The 6,893-nt window shown below is 34.7% G+C and overlaps 1 pseudogene; it reads left to right on the top strand.

The window, feature by feature from the left end:
* Positions 1–4,836: 4,836 nt before the first annotated feature.
* LOC145723712 (ATP synthase peripheral stalk subunit d, mitochondrial pseudogene) lies at positions 4,837–5,319 on the top strand (annotated as a pseudogene).
* Positions 5,320–6,893: the final 1,574 nt, after the last annotated feature.

The following is a 6,893-nucleotide window of genomic DNA, read 5'->3' as shown; positions in this document are numbered from 1 at the left end:
TTAGAGCTAAAAATCATATCAAAATTAAAAGCTCAGCAAATGGGCTCAACAGCAGAACAAAGGGGACAGAAGAATCAGTGAGATGTAAAATAGAATGACAGAAATGACACACTATTAACAGAGAAAGTAGGCTGAATAAAAACATCAAGTGTCTGTGGAGCTATAAACAGATCTAACATTTCATGTCATCAGAGTACTGAAAAGAGGAAAATGTGAGACTAAAATGTATACAGATAATAATTGCTGAAATTTTCCTAACTTCGAAAGAAGACCTAAACCTAGAGATTCAAGGAGCTAAGCAATCACTTATTACCAAATAAGATAATAGCAAATGCATCAGTATCAAGATGCCTTATAATAAAACTTATAAAAATTAAGACAAAGGAAGTCTTGAAAGCAACCAGAGAAAAATGATACCTTTTATGTCTTTGGAAAAACTATTCATGACAATTGATCGGGAACCTTGGAGTCCAGAAGAAAGTAAATTAATGTTGATCAAAAAAAAAAAAAAAAAAAGAACTGTCAACCCAGAATCCTGTCATAGCATTCTTCATGAATGAAAGGCAAATCAACAGATTCTCAGGTGAAGGAAACTAAGAGAATTTCTCACCAGCAGACCTACTCCAAAAGAACAGCTAAAGGAATTTCTCAATATAGAAAGAAAACAAAAGAACGAAACTTGGAACATCAGAGAGAAAAAACAAAGTAAGCAAAAAACAAACAAAAAAAAAACTTTCATTTTCCCATTAATTTTCTAAATTGACTGTTGAAAAAAATTTTGTCTGATAGGATTCTAAACATCTGTAGAAAAAATATTTAAGGCAATTATAAATAGAAGAAGGTAAACAATTGTAAAAAGAGGCAAAGTACCTCTACTCAACTGGTAAATGATGAAACTCATATCTGGAAACTTTTATATACATATACGGTGTAATACTGATATCAACCAGGGCACCTGGGTGGCTCAGTCGTTAAGCGTCTGCCTTCGGCTCAGGTCATGATCCCAGGGTCCTGGGATTGAGCCCCACATCGGGCTTCCTGCTCCGTGGGAAGCCTGCTTCTTCCTCTCCCACTCCCCCTGCTTGTGTTCCCTCTCTCACTGTGTCTCTCTCTGTCAAATAAATAAATAAAATCTTTAAAAAAAAATACTGATATCAACCATTCAAAAATGCTATCGATAAAATATAATTCTAGAAAATACTCAAGTAACAGAGGAAAGTAGGAAAAGGAAAACCAAGCGTGAAACTAAAAAACAAAATGACAGATGTATGCCTTAACAAATAATTACAATAAAAATGAATGGTCTAAAAATAAAATTAAAAGAGTGGATTGAAAAATATAAACCAACTATATGCTCTCTAAAAGAAATTCATTATAAGTCTGAAAGTTAAAGGATGAAAAATATGCAAATATTGATAAAAGGGGTAGCTATATTAATAGATAAAGTAGACATCAGAGCAAAGAAAATTGTGAGAGAGAAGAATATTCTATAATGAAAAAAGGTCAATCTCCCAAGATTGCAAAACTAAATTAGTATGCATCAAACAATTAGACCTGCAAAATGTGGGAAGCAGTGACTGGCTGAATTGACCATATATACAAATTCATAATCATGGTCTGAGATTGTAATATCACTCTCAGAACAATTGACAGGAGAGCTAAAAAGAAAACTAGGAAATATATAAGACTCAATAACACCACCAACCAACAGAATATAATAGACATTTATAGAACATTACACCTTCACAGTGAAAGATGAATATACATTATTTTCAAGTGACCACAGAGCATATACCAACCTAGACCATATTTTAAGTCCTAAAATAAATTTCAAGTATAAAACAGTTTAAAGCATGCAATGTGTTCTCTAACAACAATGAAAGCAAACTAGAATTAGAAAAATCTTCAAATACTTCAAAACTAAACATACTAAATCCATAGATCAAAAAAAGGTCTCGAGAAATTTTAAAAATTACATTGAAATGAGTTAAAATGAAAATAGATCATAACAGAATATGTGTGACAAAACTAAAGGCTGTGTTGAGAGGGAGATTTACAGCACTAAATGCACACATTAGAAAAGTGTAAAGATTTTTAAACCAATAATCTAGAACTCTACCTCAAAAACCTAGACAAAACTGAAATAATTCCAAGGCAAGCAGAAAGAGTAAATAATAAGAGCAGAAATTAATGAAATTAAAAATAGGGTCAGCTCTCACCATCTGCAAATCACTGAGGAGCCTGAACCTTGAATGGATTATTTTAGACTATGATGAGTGGGTGGGATTATATAAGGCTTTGAGCCCTCTGTGCCCTGCAGAATTTCAGGCTGGACAAATCTGCATTTGATAAGGAAACTCAGGTACTGCTGACTGTGGTGGAAGAGAAAATTTCTCACCTGATCATTTCACATCAACCTTGGGTTGACAGTAACTACAAGAGCAAGGGTGTGCTCATCTGATGGGGAGCACCCTACAGTAATCTTCTCACAAAGGCTTTTCCTTGGTCACAATGGGAATTTCTCCTCCTGGCACACTCGGTCTTGAAAATTATACATCATGGCAATGGGGTTTTAGTTTTTAGATTTCAGAGCTGCTCTTTCATGGTGTTTTAGCAATATGATTGTAGAAGGTCTTTAGTGTGTTTGTGCTTCTTTGTGCCTCAGTCCTCTATCCCCAACTTTAAAATTTCCATCCTGTCTTAGAATATTTAGAAGAACAAATAGATTAAATGGATAAACTCTTGGCAAAAAAAAAGGGGAGATGGGTAGAGAAAATCAGTGACACCAAAAAGCTAGTTCTTTGAAACCATCAACAATTTCAAAATCCTCTAGGATGACTGAGAAAATATAAAAACTACAAATATTAATGAAATGAGATATTATCATAGACCCTGCAGACATCAAATGAATCATAATACATCAGGGAATTCTCTACAGATATATTTGACAACTTAAGACAAATAACTAAAAAACCAAAAAATACCACAAGTCACACAATGTGCAGTAAGTAATTTGCATAATTACATAACTATTTAGGAAACCAAATTAATAATTTAGAAACTCTCAGAAAAGAAATTTCCATGCCCAGTTAGAATCACTGGAGAAAACTACTAAATATTTAAAGATGTATTAACACCAATTTTAAGCACTTTTCAGAAAATAGGAGATTTACTTCCCAATTCGTTTTATTAATCTGAGATAGCCTTGATACCAAAACAGAAAAGACAGTACCAAAACAAAACAACCCCCCCTACAAAACCAAAGAACAATATCACTCATAAATGAGGCAGAAATTCTTTTTTTTTTAAGATTTTATTTATTTATTTGACAGAGAGTGTGAAAGAGCACAAGCAGGGGGAGCAGCAGAGGGAGAGGAAAAAGCAGGCCCCCTTCCGAGCAGGGAGTCTGATGCGGGACTCAATCCCAGGACCCTGGGATCATGACCTGAGCTGAAGGCAGATGCTTAACCACCTGAGCCACCCAGGCGCCCACAGAAATTCTTCAAAATATATTAGAAAATACAATCCAGCAATATAAAAAATATTTTAAAGCTATGATCAAGTCGTATTTGTTGCAGGGTGCAAGGCTGACTAAATGTTCAAAAATCAATCTGTACAAACCACTATATTAACAAGTTAAAGAATAAATATCACATTTCATATCAATTGTTGCAGAATAAGAATTTAACAGAATTCACTACCTGTTCATTATACTACCCTGGCAGAAATAGAGGGAAATTCAGCTTGATAAAGGGCATCTACAAAATATCTACAGCTAATGTTATACTTATTCCTGAATGACTAAATGCTTTCCCCTAAGATAGTGAACAAGATGAAGATTTTTGCTTTCGCCACTCTTATTTAATATAGTGCTAAGAGTTTTAATACAGTAAGTAAGGAAAGGAAATAAGATATCCAGGTCAGAAAGGAAGAAATAAGCCTGTCCTCATATGCAGTTGGCATACTTGTCTTCATAGAAAATCTCAAGTGATCTATAGTTTAGCAGGGTTGCAGGATAAAGAATAAAAAGAAAAGATAAAAGGAACAGATTTAAAAAAAATCGTATTTCTACATACTAGCAAAAAAATATGGACAATAAAATTCAAAATACCATTTAAAGTAGCCCCCCAGATGAAATTCTTTGGTATAAATCTAAAAGCAAACAAAACACTTGTAAAGGATTTGTATGCTGAAAATTATCTAAAGCTGATTTAAGAAAAAAAATCAAAGAAGGTGTAAATAAATGGAGAGACATGCCATGTTCATGGTTTGGGGAAAATCAACATAGTAAATATGTGAATTCTCCCCCAATACTGATTTGACACAATTCCTATCAAAATTCCAGAAAGTTTCCTCTTCTTTCTTTTTTTCTTCTTTCTTTTTTTCTCTCTCTCTCTTTCTCTCTTTCTCTCTCTCTCTCTCTCTCTCTTTCTTTCTGGAGAGAGAGAGTAGATTATCTTAAAATTTATATGGAAAGGCCACAAAACTTACAGCTAAAATAATTTTGAAAAGCAAAGTCTACCCAATTTGAAAACTTGCTTTACAGCTATTATGATCAAGAATACATGGAATTGGCAGAGAGAGAGATGGATCAATGGAAAAGAATAGAGAACTCAGAAATAGACCCATACAAATATGTCCAACTGATATTTGACGAAAGTGCAAAAACTAAAATGGCAAAAACTAGTGATAGTCTTTTCACAAGTGGTACTGGAGCAAGTGGACATTGATAGGCCAAACAAATAACAAAATAGGACCCAAATCTATAAAATTTAATTAAAAATGTGTTATGGGTCTGTGGACTCTGGGCCACTGGGGTCGGTGAAGGATCTCAAGATGGCTGTGTGAAAACTTGCTCTAAAAACCATTGACTGGGTAGCTTTTGGGGAGATCATACCCCGAAGCCAGAAGGCCATTGCTAACTCCCTGAAATCCTGGAATGAGTCACTTACCTCCAGGTTGGCTACTCTCCCTGAGAAACCACCTGCTATCGACTGGGCTTACTACAAGGCCAATGTGGTGAAGGCTGGTTTGGTAGATGACTTTGAGAAGTTTAATGCCCTGAAGTTTCCTGTGCCAGAGGATAAATATACTGTTCAGGTGGATGCTGAAGAAAAAGAAGGTGTGAAAAGTTGTGCCAAGTTTTTGTCTCTCTCAAAGGCCAGGATTGAGGAATATGAAAAAGAGCTGGAGAAGATGAGGAACATAATTCCATTTGATCAGATGACCATTGAGGACCTGAATGAAGTCTTCCCAGAAACCAAATTAGACAAGAAGAAGTATCCCTACTGACCTCACAAGCCAACTGAGAATTTATAAACTTGATTTGGGGAGAAAGCTCTGGCCCTCGTATTGTAAATGCTGGACATTAAAAATAATGATACAGTAAGTAAAAAAAAAACGTATTATGGACTTAAATATAAAAGTTAAAGCTGTGAAACTTTAGGGGGAAAACAAAATCTTTGCGATATTGGTATAGAGTTTATAGGCTTGACACCATATAAGCATGGTCTATAAAAGGAAAAATTGATAAATTGGACTTCATTAAAATTAAAAATCTTTTCTGTGACAGATTCTATTAAGGAATTAAAAAGACAACTACTAGAGTGGGAGAAAATATTTGTAAACCACATAGCTAGCAAAGAAGGAATATCAAGAACCTATAACTCAAATCTTATCAGTAAAAAAAATGGGATTATGAAATTGAGCAAAAGACAAGAAGATAAATTCTATCCAACAGGATTTACAGATGGCACCTAAGCACATGAAAATTTACTCAACATCATTAGGCACGAGGGAAACACAAATGAAAACCTCAATGAGGTGTCACTATATGTCTATCAGAATGGCTAAAATAAAGAATAGTGACACCACCAAATGCCAGCAAGGATTCACAGAAACTGGATCATATACTGCATTGCTGAGGGGAGTGTAAAATTGTATACTCTCAACAAAACAAAATAAAACACTGTGGCAGTCAAAAAAACTAAACATGAAACTACCACAGGACTTCACAACTGCATTCCTGATCATTTATCCCTCAAAATTAAAACCTATGTTCACACAAAAAGCTGTATACATATATTTACAGGAGCTTTATTTCTGCTGGTGGGGGGGAAGCCCCTCAAAAGGTGACTAGTTAAACCAGCCTTATTACATCCATACCATGGAGTACTACTTTGCAATAAAAAGAAATGAAGTAATGATACTCATAATGACCTGGATGAATCTCCAGAAAATTTCATTGTGTGAAATAAGCCAAAGGTTATGTATTGTGTGATTCAATTTACATAATATTCTTGAAATGATAAAATCCTAAGGAGAACCTGTTGGTATTTGACAGGAGTTAAGGAGGGGTTGAAGGCTGAGGGAAAGAGGATTTGGTTGCAAACGGACATGAGGAATCCTTGTAGTAAAGACAATGTTCTGTATCTTGATTGTATCAATGCCAATATCCTTTCTGTCACAGTTTGCAAGATTTTACCAATAAGAGTAACTTGGTAAAGAGCACATGGAGAGTTTTGTATTATTTCATTCACCTGCAAGTGAATCTATAAGTATCTCTAAATGAAAAGTCTAATTAAAAAAACAAAAAGGGTATGGGGAGGCAGAGGCCAGTTTGCAGTGGGTTATAGAGTTAAGAGGTGGTAGGGATGCACCTGTATCCAACATCAGACTTTGTGGTAGGGGAAATATTATGTTGTCACCTAAGACAAGTCTGATAATGGTTAAATTGATAGGCTTTTCTTCCATTCCACTACTTAAATATAGTTATTCATCCTGATTCAGTGCTCAATTCTGTGTTCTCCAGACATTCTCCCTGAACAAGTTCATAATATCCTCATGGTTTTGACTACCTATATGCTAATGATTTTCAAATTGACATTGTTAGC

The sequence above is a fragment of the Leptonychotes weddellii genome, chromosome 10 (genome assembly GCF_054177405.1).
Source record: "Leptonychotes weddellii isolate Sample4059 chromosome 10, ASM5417740v2, whole genome shotgun sequence".
Classification (NCBI taxonomy): domain Eukaryota; kingdom Metazoa; phylum Chordata; class Mammalia; order Carnivora; family Phocidae; genus Leptonychotes; species Leptonychotes weddellii.
Note: the sequence above shows the minus strand (reverse complement) of the source record. Positions and strands in the feature narration are given on the sequence as shown.